Source organism: Ahaetulla prasina, chromosome 5 (genome assembly GCF_028640845.1).
Source record: "Ahaetulla prasina isolate Xishuangbanna chromosome 5, ASM2864084v1, whole genome shotgun sequence".
Classification (NCBI taxonomy): domain Eukaryota; kingdom Metazoa; phylum Chordata; class Lepidosauria; order Squamata; family Colubridae; genus Ahaetulla; species Ahaetulla prasina.
This window is the reverse complement of record NC_080543.1, coordinates 137,616,966-137,631,839: the sequence shown is the minus strand read 5'-3', so window position 1 is coordinate 137,631,839 and position 14,874 is coordinate 137,616,966. Positions and strand designations below refer to the sequence as shown.

At 37.7% G+C, this 14,874-nt stretch overlaps 1 protein-coding gene across 5 annotated transcripts in view; it reads right to left on the bottom strand.

Moving 5' to 3' along the window:
• Positions 1-14,874, bottom strand: part of ST3GAL5 (ST3 beta-galactoside alpha-2,3-sialyltransferase 5) — a 39,827-nt gene that overhangs the window by 21,167 nt on the left and 3,786 nt on the right. The window contains exon 2 of one of the 5 annotated variants that reach the window (XM_058185539.1): positions 4,634-4,911. The exons of the other annotated variants lie outside the window; for them this stretch is intronic. The gene's annotated coding sequence lies outside the window, so the exon portion shown is untranslated. The remainder of the gene's footprint in view (positions 1-4,633; positions 4,912-14,874) is intronic. 5 annotated transcript variants of the gene reach the window in all.

Genomic DNA, 14,874 nt, shown 5'->3' with positions numbered 1-14,874 from the left:
TCTATTCTATTCTATTCTATTCTATTCTATTCTATTCTATTCTATTCTATTCTATTCTATTCTATTCTATTCTATTCTATTCTATTCTATTCTATTCTATTCTATTCTATTCTATTCTATTCTATTCTATTCTATTCTATTCTATTCTATTCTATTCTATTCTATTCTATTCTATTCTATTCTATTCTATTCTATTCTATTCTATTCTATTCTATTCTATTCTATTCTATTCTATTCTATTCTATTCTATTCTATTCTATTCTATTCTATTCTATTCTATTCTATTCTATTCTATTCTATTCTATTCTATTCTATTCTATTCTATTCTATTCTATTCTATTCTATTCTATTCTATTCTATTCTATTCTATTCTATTCTATTCTATTCTATTCTATTCTATTCTATTCTATTCTATTCTATTCTATTCTATTCTATTCTATTCTATTCTATTCTATTCTATTCTATTCTATTCTATTCTATTCTATTCTATTCTATTCTATTCTATTCTATTCTATTCTATTCTATTCTATTCTATTCTATTCTATTCTATTCTATTCTATTCTATTCTATTCTATTCTATTCTATTCTATTCTATTCTATTCTATTCTATTCTATTCTATTCTATTCTATTCTATTCTATTCTATTCTATTCTATTCTATTCTATTCTATTCTATTCTATTCTATTCTATTCTATTCTATTCTATTCTATTCTATTCTATTCTATTCTATTCTATTCTATTCTATTCTATTCTATTCTATTCTATTCTATTCTATTCTATTCTATTCTATTCTATTCTATTCTATTCTATTCTATTCTATTCTATTCTATTCTATTCTATTCTATTCTATTCTATTCTATTCTATTCTATTCTATTCTATTCTATTCTATTCTATTCTATTCTATTCTATTCTATTCTATTCTATTCTATTCTATTCTATTCTATTCTATTCTATTCTATTCTATTCTATTCTATTCTATTCTATTCTATTCTATTCTATTCTATTCTATTCTATTCTATTCTATTCTATTCTATTCTATTCTATTCTATTCTATTCTATTCTATTCTATTCTATTCTATTCTATTCTATTCTATTCTATTCTATTCTATTCTATTCTATTCTATTCTATTCTATTCTATGCAGCTGCGCGGGTAATAGAGGGAGCCACACGTTGCTCCCATGTAACACCACTCCTGCGCAGTTTGCACTGGCTTCCTGTGGTCTTTCGGGTGCACTTTAAGATTTTGGTTACCATCTTTAAAGCGCTCCATGGCTTAGGGCCAGGTTATTTACGGGACCGCCTGCTGTTACCTTATGCCTACCACCAACCCGTACGCTCACACAGAGAGGGTCTTCTCAGGGTGCCGTCCGCCAAACAATGTCGGCTGGCGGCCCCCAGGGGAAGGGCCTTCTCTGTTGGAGCTCCTACTCTTTGGAACGAACTTCCCCCTGGTTTACACCAATTGTCTGATCTTCGGACCTTTCGCCATGAGCTGAAAACACATTTATTTATTCAAGCGGGACTGGCTTAAAAGTTTTATTAAATAATATTGGGGCTATGTATGAATTTTAGGGTTTTAAAATTGACTGTTTTAAATTTCGGCCATTTATATAATTATGCTTGGTTTTAAGCTTTTTGTTTTAATGTGTATATTGTATGGTTTTATTACTTGGCTGTACACCGCCCTGAGTCCTTCGGAAGAAGGGTGGTATAAAAATCTAAATAAAACTAAACTAAACTAAACTAAACTTGTGCCAGGACTGAAGATCCCCATTCCCTACAGCAGTAGACTTCTGCCCCCATGGCTGCTGTGGGGCATAGGGTGAGGGTGGTCGGTGCAAACCACCTGCAGGCTTCAGGTGTGCTGAGTGGGCTTGCATCTTTAAGGAACTGGTGGCTTGCTGGGTGCTGTGCAGGAATTATAAGGCAAGGCACTGCTACCTGAAAACTGTTACTGCGATCTCCGCTGCCTGGAACTGCCCGAAAACGCGATGCTCTTTCTTTGCCTCTGCACACCCCATTTTTGGAACTGGGGAGGTAGCGGAGATCTCCAGGCAGCGGAGACCACGGCAACAGTGTTTTTGGGTGGCAGGGCCTTGCCTCTTGCCCCCTGCGCAGTGCCTGCTTCCCCAAGCAAGTCCTGACCTCCGCACTTTCCCAGGCCGCTCCCATTATCAAAATCCGAATGAAAGAGAGGACGCCGCTGATCCTGATGCTGGTAGGCAGAGGCAGAATTCTTTTTTTCTTGTTTCTCCCCCCCAAAAAAAATTAAGATGCGTCTTATACACCGAAAAATACAGTATTTCCAAAACCCCATAATACAAAAGAAGTAGAATGTGATACTTCTGCGCATTTAAACGATTCTATCTCTTTCACGCTCTGAAGTGAATTACAGTATACAGATAACCTTCAGCTTACAACAATTTAGCCCAAAGTTTCTGTTGCTGAACGAGACATTTGTTAAGGGAGTTTTGCTCCATTTTACAACCTTTCTTGACACAGCCATTAAGTGACTCACTGCCAGTGGTTAAGTTAGTAGCAAGGTCTTTAAGTGAACGTGGTTTCCCCCTTGACTTTGCTTGTCACAAGGTCGCAAAAGAGGGATTGTGTGACCCCGGGACCCTGCAACAGTCGTAAGTACATGCCAGTTGCTAAGCCTCTGAATTTTGATCATGTGACTACGGGAAATACCGCAACGGTTTAAGTGTGAAAAACCGTCATACGTTACTTTTTTCAGTGTTGCCATAACTTTGGACGGTCATTAAATGAACTGTTGTTAAATCAAAGGATTATCCCTATAGGAAACAGAACAGAGATCTTTATACAGCTCATGAGATCTGAGCACGTCCTTAGCTCTCAACTATTTAGGCTAAATTTCCCTAATCAAACTCCCGACCTTAATTTAGGATCTGTTGATCTGTTGATAATTTAATTATTAATTAAATTATTAATTTTATTAAATATTAATTGTTAATCTTCTCATAGTTCCCATCACCAATCTCTTTCCACTTATGACTGTATGACTGTAACTTTGTTGCTGGCAATCCTTATGATTTATATTGATATACTGACCATCAATTGTGTTGTAAATGTTGTACCTTGATGAAGGTATCTTTTCTTTTATGTACACTGAGAGCATATGCACCAAGACAAATTCCTTGTGTGTCCAATCACACTTGGCCAATAAAAAATTCTATTCTATTCTGTTGATTTGCTGATCCTTTATATCAGCAAAACCAACGACGCAGAGAAGAACGAGGCAGGGCCAACGTAGAACAGAAAAGAAAAGAATTCCGGATTTATATCAATCACTTTCCCACAGACATTACGAAACCCTGAATCATCAGGAAACTTAGATATCTCATTTCCTTTTCCTGAAATCCTCCCGTCCCCTACAGAGCACATAAAACCGGAACTTTCTATTTCCTTCTAGAGCATTTTTAAGGGAAATCTGCAGATTTAAGAGCACACAATGCCTTTGATCCCTGGAGCACGATAAACCATGATGGGCAACTCAGAAACATAGAATAGAATAGAATAGAATAGAATTTTATTGGCCAAGTGTGATTGGACACACAAGGAATTTGTCTTGGTGCATATGCTCTCAGTGTACATAAAAGAAAAGATACGTTCATCAAGGTACAACATTTACAACACAATTGATGATCAATATATCAATATAAATCATAAGGATTGCCAGCAACAAGTTACAGTCATACAGTCATAAGTGGAAAGAGATTGGTGATGGGAACTATGAAACGATTAATAGCAGTGCAGATTCAGTAAATAGTCTGACAGTGTTGAGGGAATGATTTGTTTAGCAGAGTGATGGCCTTCGGGAAAAAACTGTTCTTGTGTCTAGTTGTTCTGGTGTGCAGTGCTCTATAGCGTCGTTTTGAGGGTAGGAGTTGAAACAGTTTATGTCCAGGATGTGAGGGATCTGCAAATATTTTCACGGCCCTCTTCTTGATTCGTGCAGTATACAGGTCCTCAATGGAAGGCAGGTTGGTAGCAATTATTTTTTCTGCAGTTCTAATTATCCTCTGAAGTCTGTGTTTTTCTTGTTGGGTTGCAGAACCGAACCAGACAGTTATAGAGGTGCAAATGACAGTTACAACAGTTCATTTACCGTATTTTTCGGAGTATCAGATGTACCAGAGTATAAGATGCACCTTAGTTTTTGGGGAGGAAAATAAGAAAAAAGCTGATTAGCAGGTGGATCGGCCCCCCCCAATCAGCTGTTCCCAGAGGTGAATTTTAGCAATGATTTCTTGGTTGTGAGCTCTGTGCCTTGCTTTTTTTTTTTTTTTGGCTTTTTTTTCTGCCTCTGAAACTCCATTTCAGAAAAAAACTTTTTTCTGCCTCTGAAAGCCTCCAAAACAGAAATTCAGGGAAAAAAAAGCCTCTGAAGCTCTGTTTGGGGGCTTTTTTTCTGAAGCTCCTGAAACCTCCGTTTGAGAAGCTGGGCGGGGCTACATTCGGAGTGTAAGATGCATCCAGATTTTCACCCTCTTTTATGGAGGGAAAAAGTGCGTCTTATACTCCAAAAAATATGGTAGTGACCATTCGAAGTTACCAATGGGATTGAAAAAAAAAAAAAAAGGCGACGTATGACCGTTTTTCACACTTACGGCCGTTGCTTGCATCCTCACGATCATGTGATCAAAATTCAGACGCTCGGCAACTGATTCATGTTTAGGATGGTTGTCCCGGGGTCACGTGATCTCCTTTGGCCACCTCCTGACAAGAAAAGTCAACGGGGAAGCCAGATTCACTGAACAACCGTTTTGCCAACTCCAGTGATTCACTTAACGCCCATGGGAAGAACAGTCATAAAACAGGGCAAAACTCGTTTCACAAATGTTTCAACAACAGAAATGTTGAACTCAAATCGTGGTTGTAAGTCAGCCTGTAAAACAGAAAATTCGTTTCATTTAAACAATCGTTATTCCTTATTTTAAGGGATATAAATCCCTCCAAGACGGAATGGCTGTGGATGCCGGCATCCCGGTACAGTCAGCTGAGTCCACGGCTGACTGTTGGGAGCGAGTCATTGGCCCCGATGGAGAGGGTGCGCAACTTGGGCGTTCTCCTGGACGAACGGCTGTCTTTTGAAGACCACCTGACGGCCGTCTCCAGGAGAGCTTTCCACCAGGTTCGCCTGGTGCGCCAGTTGCGCCCCTTTCTAGGCTGGGATGCCTTGTGCACAGTCACTCACGCACTCGTGACGTCTCGTCTGGATTACTGCAATGCTCTCTACATGGGGCTCCCCTTGAGGGGCATCCGGAGGCTTCAGTTAGTCCAGAATGCGGCTGCGCGGGTGATAGAGGGAGCCCCTCGTGGCTCCCGTGTGACACCTCTCCTGCGCAGACTGCACTGGCTACCTGTGGCCTTCCGGGTGCGCTTCAAGGTTTTGGTGAACGTCTTCAAAGCGCTCCATGGCATAGGGCCGGGCTATTTACGGGACCGCCTACTGCTACCGAATACCTCTCACCGACCCGTGCGCTCTCACAGAGAGGGACTCCTCAGGGTGCCGTCAGCGAGACAGTGTCGTCTGGCGACACCCAGAGGAAGGGCCTTCTCTGTGGGGCTCCCGCTCTCTGGAACGAACTCCCCCCAGGACTTCGTCAACTTCCGGACCTCCAAACCTTCCGTCGCGAGCTTAAAACACACTTATTCATCTGCGCAGGACTGGATTAGTTTTTAAATTTGTGGGTTTTTAATGGGTTTTTATCATTTATTCTAAATTTTTAATCTCGGCCAATTGAATAAGTCTTTTAATTGTATTTTAATAGTATTTATATTGTAATATTATTGTTTATTTTATCTGGCTGTGAACCGCCCTGAGTCCTTCGGGAGAAGGGCGGTATAAAAATTTAAATAATAAATAAATAAATAAATAAATAAATAAATATAATGTGCCAAGCCGTATTTGAACAGGGGAGGGAGGGTTGGATTAGAAGACCTCCAAGGTTCCTTACCGACTCTGTTATTCTGCTATGGATTCCACAGAAAAATAATGTGAAATTCAATTTTTTTGTACTGCCTTTTATGCAACGGTCAACAAAAGATTTCCTCTTATTCTGTAACCACAGGGACAAACTGAGCATGTGAATTACTAGCATGTTGAAAAGCTACAAGCAGCAAACAGCATTTTTGTATTCAGATAGAAAAACAGAAGTCCTATTTATTTATTTTTTAATCTGAAAAGGATTTTACACCAAAATGAGCACATTTCTGTGTGCTTCAAATTGAGTCAGCTTCTTCAGAACACAGCGGCACAGATGCAACTGGGATTAAACTCTACCAGACCAGCGACGTTTAAAAAATATAAAATCTTCTCTCAGAGGCATACGTGTTCAAACTCATGCCTGTGCCTTAAGCCATCTGATTGTCGTGTTTTTAAACTGGTATATTTTTGCAGATTTTATTGTATTTTAAGCCAGGGTGCCTCGAACTGTGAGATAGGTGACAAATCAATTTAATAATAATAATTTTTAAATGTTCAGTTGACTGAGATTCATGTTTAATGAATAAAAGAGATAATAATAATAATGCTGCATTGGATGAACTGCAAGAAATATCCTCAAGAACAAGCACTACAAACTAATGCCATGAAAGCGAAAATATAAAAATCCACTGACAATTGAAACGGTTTCACATTTAATATGCGAGTGCAGCAAAATCGCACAAACTGATTACAAAGCTAGACACGACCGAGTTGCTAAATTAATCCACTGACCATTATGTAAAAAATACACATTACCTGTATCCAAAATGTCATAGGAACATAAAGTGGAAAAAGTTATCAAAAATGAGAAGGTGAAGAAAAAGCCTTCAAAAAAGGCTCTAACAGTTGTAAACCTAATCTTACGTAACTTCTTTTCTAAAACACTACACTACTGACCAGAGCATATAAAACATTTGCTAGGCCAATTCTTGATTACAGCTCGCCTGTCTGGAACCCATACCACATTTCTGACATCAATACAGTTGAGCGTGTCCAGAGGTATTTTACGAGAAGAGTTCTCCACTCCTCTGTAACCAACAAAATACCTTATCCCACCAGACTTGAAATCCTGGGTTTAGAAAACTTGGAACTCCGTCGCCTTCGACAAGACCTGGGTTTAGCTCATAGAATCATCCATTGTAATGTCCTTCCTGTTAATGATTACTTCAGTTTCAACTGCAATAACACAAGAGCTACCAATAGATTTAAACTTAATGTCAACCACTCCAATTTGGATTGCAGAAAATATGATTTCTGTAACAGAATTGTCTGTGCTTGGAATGCATTACCCGACTCCGTGGTTTCTTCTCGTAACCCCAAAAGCTTTAACCAAAATCTATCCACTGTTGACCCCATTCCCTAAGAGGACTTTAAGGGGCGTGCATAAGAGCACAAACGTGCCTACCGTTCCTGTCCTATTGTTTCTTTCCCTATATATATATGTATATATATATGCTTATACTTCCTTGTTTCTCATCATCTATAAGTTTACATATTATATAATCTTTTTGTGTGATGTTTGTATATATTGTTATGACAAAATTAAATAAATAAATAAATAAATAAATAAATAAATAAATAAATAAATAAATATCTTGTGGGACTTTTGAATACAGACGGATCATCTTTTGGAACACAGCACGTCAGATATAACAGATGTCGAAAACCAAAACGTTCAATTTATTGATATCGCTGTTCCAGGAGATGCCAGAGTCGAAGAAAAAGAGCTACAAAAAATCATGAAATATCACGACCTGGCCATCAAAACTATGCAATTATGGATGAAACATGTAACAGTGATACCCATTGTCATCGGGGCACTTGGTATCATGTCCAAGAATTTTACAAAATACATCAAGAAATTGCACCTTCTGCAATAACACCAGCAGAACTACAAAAAATTGCGCTTACTCAGAACATCATATATTTTAAGAAGATACTCGATTGATACCTGGGATGCTGCAGCAACTCGTATCAGCCATCAGCATCAGATATTTGTGATACGTTTTAAAATGTTCATTTGATTGAGTTTCATGTTTAATGAATAAAAGATAATAATAATAATAATAATAATAATAATAATAATAATAATAATAATAATAATAATAATAATAGTAGTAGTAGTAGTAGTAATAATAATAGTAATAGTAATAATGTGTTGGATGAATGGCAAGAAATATCCTTTGCCTGCAATCAAGAATTGGTGGGACTATAAAACAGAGGAAGTCATAGAAAATGAAGAAGTTAAATTGCTCTGGGACATTAGAATTCAAACAGACAGACACCTGTCACACAACATCCCAGAATTAACAATTGTCGATAAGACAGACAAAAAAAAATATGGAGAGTGGACATGGCAATACCTGGAGCCACAGAATGGAACAGAAGAGAACTGCAGAAAAATAACAAAATGCAAAGACTACAAACACAGATAGTCCTTGACTTAACAACCGTTCGTTTAGTGACCGTTCAGAGTTACAACAACACTGAAAAAGGTGACTTATGGCCATTATTCGCACTTATGACCGCGACGGCATCCCCATGCTCAAGTGATTTACATTTGTATGCTTAACTGACTCATATTTATGACCGTCACGTGATCCCCTTTTGCGACCTTCTGACAAGCGAAGCCCACGGGGGAAACCAGATTCACTTAACAACCATGTTATTAAGTCAAGGGGGAAATCGGATCCGCTTAACGACCACGCTAATAATTGAACCGCTGCAACGATTCACTTAACAAACGAGGCAAGAAAAGTCGTAAAACAGGCTTACTCAAAACTCGCTTAGCCAACGTCTCCCTTAGCAACATAAAATTTGGGGCTCCATTGTGGTCGTACGTTGAGGACTACCTCTAGAAACAGAACAGACGTGGCAAAAGAAAGCAAATTCCTTGTGTGTCGTACGTGCCAATAAAAATTCTATTTTATTTTATTCTATTCTAAGGTGGTACCCATAGTGATAGGAGTCTTGGGTGCAACCCCAAAACCTCTGGAGCATCCCTTGAACACTATCAGCATTGTCAAATTCAGCAGCCTTATTCAGAACTTGTATCCTGCAGCCACATCTTTGATACCTTGGGAAGGACTCGACAGGTGGATAACAAGGCACAATCTAGTCTAAACCTCTGTGATCTGATCTGTGCGATGGAATCACAACAATAAGGCTACTAACAGGTAACTCATCTGCCTCTTTCGGAGCCCTACGGCTGGCTCTGAGCCTCTGAAAAACCTTTTCACCAATTATCGGTGTTTCACCTCTGTATATTCCCTCTTGTCACTGGTCATTTTTTTTTCTGAATGGTTTCATTTTTATTACACTCTGCTCTGATTGTGAAGGATATAATGTCCTGTCCTTTACTGCAGGGTCACGAGCTAATAAAAATAACTTAGCCTGACTAGGTGGCTCAGTGGCTAAGACACTGAGCTTGTCAATCAGGAAGGTCAGCAGTTCGGCGATTCGAATCTCTAGTACAGGTCTCCTGCATGAGCAGGGGGTTGGACTAGATGACCTGCAAGGCCCCTTCCGACTCTTAACTTAAAAAAAAAACCCAAACCAACCAACCAGGATAATGCCTTCAAACATCAGGGCAACCTGACCAGCACTGATCCAACAATCCTGGCCAGGCTGGATCTTGCAAGACCAACCTGCAGTATTTAACAGAAAAAAGTGGAAGGAAAACCTCAGGATAATAATATTCCCAAGCACGTTTTTTTTTATCGGAATAGAAAACCCGAGCAGAATAACAACTTTATTGTCACTTTGAATGTACACTAATTGACATGCATTAAAATGGAATCTCGTTCCCTGCAGCACTCAAAGGGTCACCTCTCCAACAGACCCTACAGGAATATGACAAAATAAGTAAATACCGTTGTAGGAAGTTAGCACTGCCCCTCTCCTAGGAGAATGAAATATTTTGGAAAATATTAAAAAGGCAGATATATTTCCCTAGATGAGAAATGGAGAAACATGTTTTAAAGACGAAGCAGCCCCCACCTTCCTGCCTCCCCCCCACACCTTTGTCAACGGACCATCATCTGCAACGCAATAGGACCCACCAAGCAACAGAAACTCCCCACATGGGACCTGGGAAGATTACATCAGCCAGCAAGGCTAGCTAAGACCCCCCCACCCCCTGGGAGTCTGACAACCAATCAGGATACTCTTCCTGTACCCCAGGAATTGCAAAGCTCAGAGAGGGCATAAAACCATGGCATTGCTCAGCATCTCAACCCTTTTCTGTTCAGGAACTCAAACCATGTGATCCTGACCACCATTAAACCATCTTTCCAAGCAGCCTCCACATTTCCAGTGTCTTTTTCCCCACTTGGAACTGAACCCAGATGGATATTTCTTCCAACACCGTCATGAAGAAAAGAAGACTAAGGTTGCAGAAAATACCTTATTATTATTATTATTATTATTATTATTATTATTATTATTATTATTATTATTATTATTATTATTATTATTATTATTATTTATTAGAAAATACACTTATGCCACCAGACTTGAAATCCTAGGATTAGAAAATTTAGAACTCCTCTAATTTCCAATATCTAGCTATTATAATTCTACCTATTATAATCATAATTCTAATCAATTCTTTTTCATATTTTGTTAATTCTATTTCCTTAATTACCAACAATAATATAGTTTCCATTCTCAATATTATTACTTTCCCCATCATTTCAAATATCATTTTCTCCAATTGTTGCCAAAACTTTTTAACCTTGTCACATTTATACCACATATGTTCATAAGTCCCCAATTCCATCTCACATCTCCAACATTTTTTACTAATTTTTTTATCCATTTATGACAATCTTACTGGAGTCAAATACCATTTCCAAACAACTTTATAATTATGCTCTTTAATCCTTATAGATAAAGTTCTCATAATTCTACTATTCCAATTCACATTCCAATCTGACTCTGGTATTTCAATATTAAGATCTTTTTCCCAATTTGTCCTCATCACTCTTTGTAATTTTTCATCAGAATTTATAATCTTATAAACCCTACTAACGAGTCCCTTTAGCCCAATTTCATCTTTCATAATCCGAGATACTAAATATTCAAATTCAGTTTCACATCTATTTATCGAATAATTTTCCCTTAATTTTTTTGTCCATTTTTCTATCTGTATTTTTTCAAACCAACTTAACCCTAATTTTTCAATAATTTCTTTATTCCTCCTTTCATTTTCCATAACTTTTATCCAATCTCTAATAATTTCTATATTTTCCTCTTTAATCACTTCATTACGTTTTATATTATTTTTAATCGGCCAATTTCCAATTGTCTCCCCCAAAAAGATTTTTAGAATAGAAGAGTGGAATTCTGAAATGTGGAAATTAGCCATAAATGATAAAATGACATGTGATATTAAAATTAGAAGTGGTGTGTATAAAGAAGATATTTTCTGGAAGACTTGGAAACCATTCGTGGACTATGCGCTTGGAAAATTGGACGCTTCGGTACCTGTACCTCGAGAACGTGGATTTTGGCAATCATGAGGACATATCCAAAGACCCAAATCTTCCTTTTTTTTATGTATAGCACAAGGGTGTAATAATGTATTTTCTTTTTTGTTTGTTGGAAAAAAGTAATAAAAAAATTAAAAAAAAAAAAGAAAGAAAATTTAGAACTCCGCCGCCTTCGACAGGACCTGAGTTTAACTCATAGAATCATCTATTGCAACGTCCTTCCTGTCAAAGACTACTTCAGCTTCAATTGCAACAATACACGAGCGCACAATAGGTTTAAGCTTAATGTTAACCGCTCCAATCTTGATTGCAGAAAATATGACTTCAGTAACAGAGTTGTTAATGCTTGGAACACACTACCTGACTCTGTGGTCTCTTCCCAAAATCCCCAAAGCTTCAACCAAAAACTGTCTACCATTGACCTCACCCCATTTCTAAGAGGTCTTTAAGGGGCATGCATAAGAGCACAAACGTGCCTACCGTTCCTGTCCTATTGTTTTCCTTCGTTATATCCAATTAATATAGTTATTACAACTCATACTCATATATATGCTTATATTTTGTATAATTATTTCATGCTTATGCTTATATATACTGTGTGACAAAAATAAATAAATAAAAATAAAAATAAAAGATACATCACCTGTAGTTCGCAATCCGAGCTACTGAGCTCCCTTTTACTCCCTGGTGGAAGTTTATATCCAGACTCCTACCTTCAAGTTCTCAGCTGTCCTATTGGCTCATTCTTCCTAGATAGCTAGCAAAATTATCTCCTCCTTCTTTGCATTTCTGGTTTTTGAGCGAGCAGAAACCAGAATTACGTCTTTCTAGCAGGGAAAGCATCGTTTTATTTGGTAACGTTTGGCTCCAGACATTCAAGGTTATATAGGTAATCCTCGATTTACAACAGTCCATTTTTCACATTTGCGACCATTGTAACATCCCCATGGTCAGGTGATCAAAATTCAACTGCTTAGCCACTCTCTCGTATTTATGACGGTTGCAATGTTTGCAACTTTCGGACAAACAAAGTCAAGGGGGGGGTGGGAGAAGAAGCAAGATACACTTAATGACCGTGTTGCTAACTGAACAGCTGTAGTGATTCACTTAATAGCTGTTGCAAGGGAGGTCATAAAATGGGACAAAATTCATTTAATAACTGTCTTGCCTAGCCACAGAAATTTTGGGCTCAGTTGTGGTCATAAGTTGAAGACTAAGTGAATTGTTGTAAGATGAAGACGACCTGTAATTTAGCCATGAAACCACATTATCTCAGGAGGATGGGTGGTTAAGGAATAGTATGAATGGATGGATGGAAGGATGGGACAGCCATTTGTCCCATCCCGGCATAGGGTCTCCTGTTTGAACAGGGGTTGGACTAGAAAACCTCCAAGGTCCCTCCAAGATAAAAGATGAGCAGAAAATGTAGAAGAGAGAGAGAGAGATTCTAGAGCAAAGCAACTATATAAATATAACTAATAATGGTCTCTGGACCCCTTTACATTCTTAAAAATTAGGTGGTTAGTCTGTATTATAAATCTATATAATTTCTAATGCAGTAAATATCTATATCTGTATCTTTATATATATAGGGGTGTCATGATAGCACTGTTCCAATATCTCAGGGGTTGCTACAAAGATGAAGGGATCAACTTATTTTCTAAAGCACTTGGAGGCAGGACAAGAAGCAACGGATGGAAACTAATCAAGGAGAGAAGCAAAACCTAGAAATAAGAAAAAATTCTTGAGACACTTAGAACAATTAACCAGTGGAACAACTTGCCTCCAGAAATTGTAAATGCTCCAACAACAGAAGTTTTTTTTTAAAAAGAGACTGGACAACCATGTCTGAAATGATACCAGGTCTCTTGCTCACACAAAGAGTTGGACTACAAGACTTCCAAAGTCCCTTTTTAAAACTTTTTCAATTAAAAAAAAAAAGAAAAGACTTCCAAAGTCCCTTCCAACTCTTATTGTGTTAGTCAAACTTTCTTTCCATGTAACATCACAAGATAAAAGTTCTGCAGAAAAGGTATGAGGAAGGAGAGGTGTTAATATATATTGGGATTCTGGAGCAAAGCTGCTAAATAAATATAACTAATAATGATTTAGCTCCATGTGGCACACCCCTGTTAGTTTTACATTGTTTTCTAAAGTTAGGCACTTTTCTTCCTAATGTTTGCTTTTTATCAAAATCCCTCACATTTGAATTTGCCAATATTCCTTCCACCTATTTTAAAGTAGCCAAAAAGCACCCAGTTCAAGATAGATGACTCTTAACAAAATATTTAACAACACTGTTTGATTGAAATTGAATTTTTATATGTTAGTCAAATACTAGACAACATAGTATCAACAGTAGAGACCTTCAAATTTCTAGGTTCTACCATATCACAAGTTCTAAAATCGATACCTAACATCAAAAACGTCATCAAAAAAGCTCAACAAAGACTGTTCTTTCTGCGCCAACTCAGAAAGCTCAAACTGCCCAAGGAGCTGCTGATCCAGTTCTACAGAGGAATTATTGAGTCTGTCATTTGCACCTCTATAACTGTCTGGTTTGGTTCTGCAACCCAACAAGACAGACACAGACTTCAGAGGATTGTTAGAACTGCAAAAAAACCAATGGCTACCAACCTGCCTTCCATTGAGGACCTGTATACTGCACGAATCAAGAAGAGGGCCGTGAAAATATTTGCAGATCCCTCGCATCCAGGACATAAACTGTTTCAACTCCTACCCTCAAAATGACGCTATAGAGCACTGCACACCAGAACAACTAGACACAAGAACAGCTTCTTCCCGAACACGATCACTCCGCTAAACAATAATTCCCTTAATACTCTCAAAATATTTACTAAGTCTGCACTACTATTAATCTTCTCATTGTTCCCACCACCCATCTCCTCCCACTTATGACCGTAAATTTGTTGCTTGTATCCTTACGATTTATATTGATACTGATTTTTTCCTGTTTGCTTATTTGTACCCTATGACTATCATTAAGTGTTGTACCTTATGATTCTTGATGAACGTATCTTTTCTTTTATGTACACTGAGAGCCTATGCACCAAGACAAATTCCTTGTGTGTCCAATCACACTTGGCCAATAAAAAAAATTCCATTCCATTCCATTCTATTCTATAAATAAAGTAAATAAACATGAAAAAAGAATATTTTTAAAAAAAACTGCTTTTAACAATGCTTATTCCCCCTCAAATAAACTAAAACCAAATTTACAACATTAGAATGAAGTTCATAAAAGGTAAGTGGGATTGTAGATTTTTGAAAAGCCAAATGCGCTTGCCATGCACGACTGCACATGTTGACTGAATCTATTACAAAATAATATAGCGGCACACAAAATAAC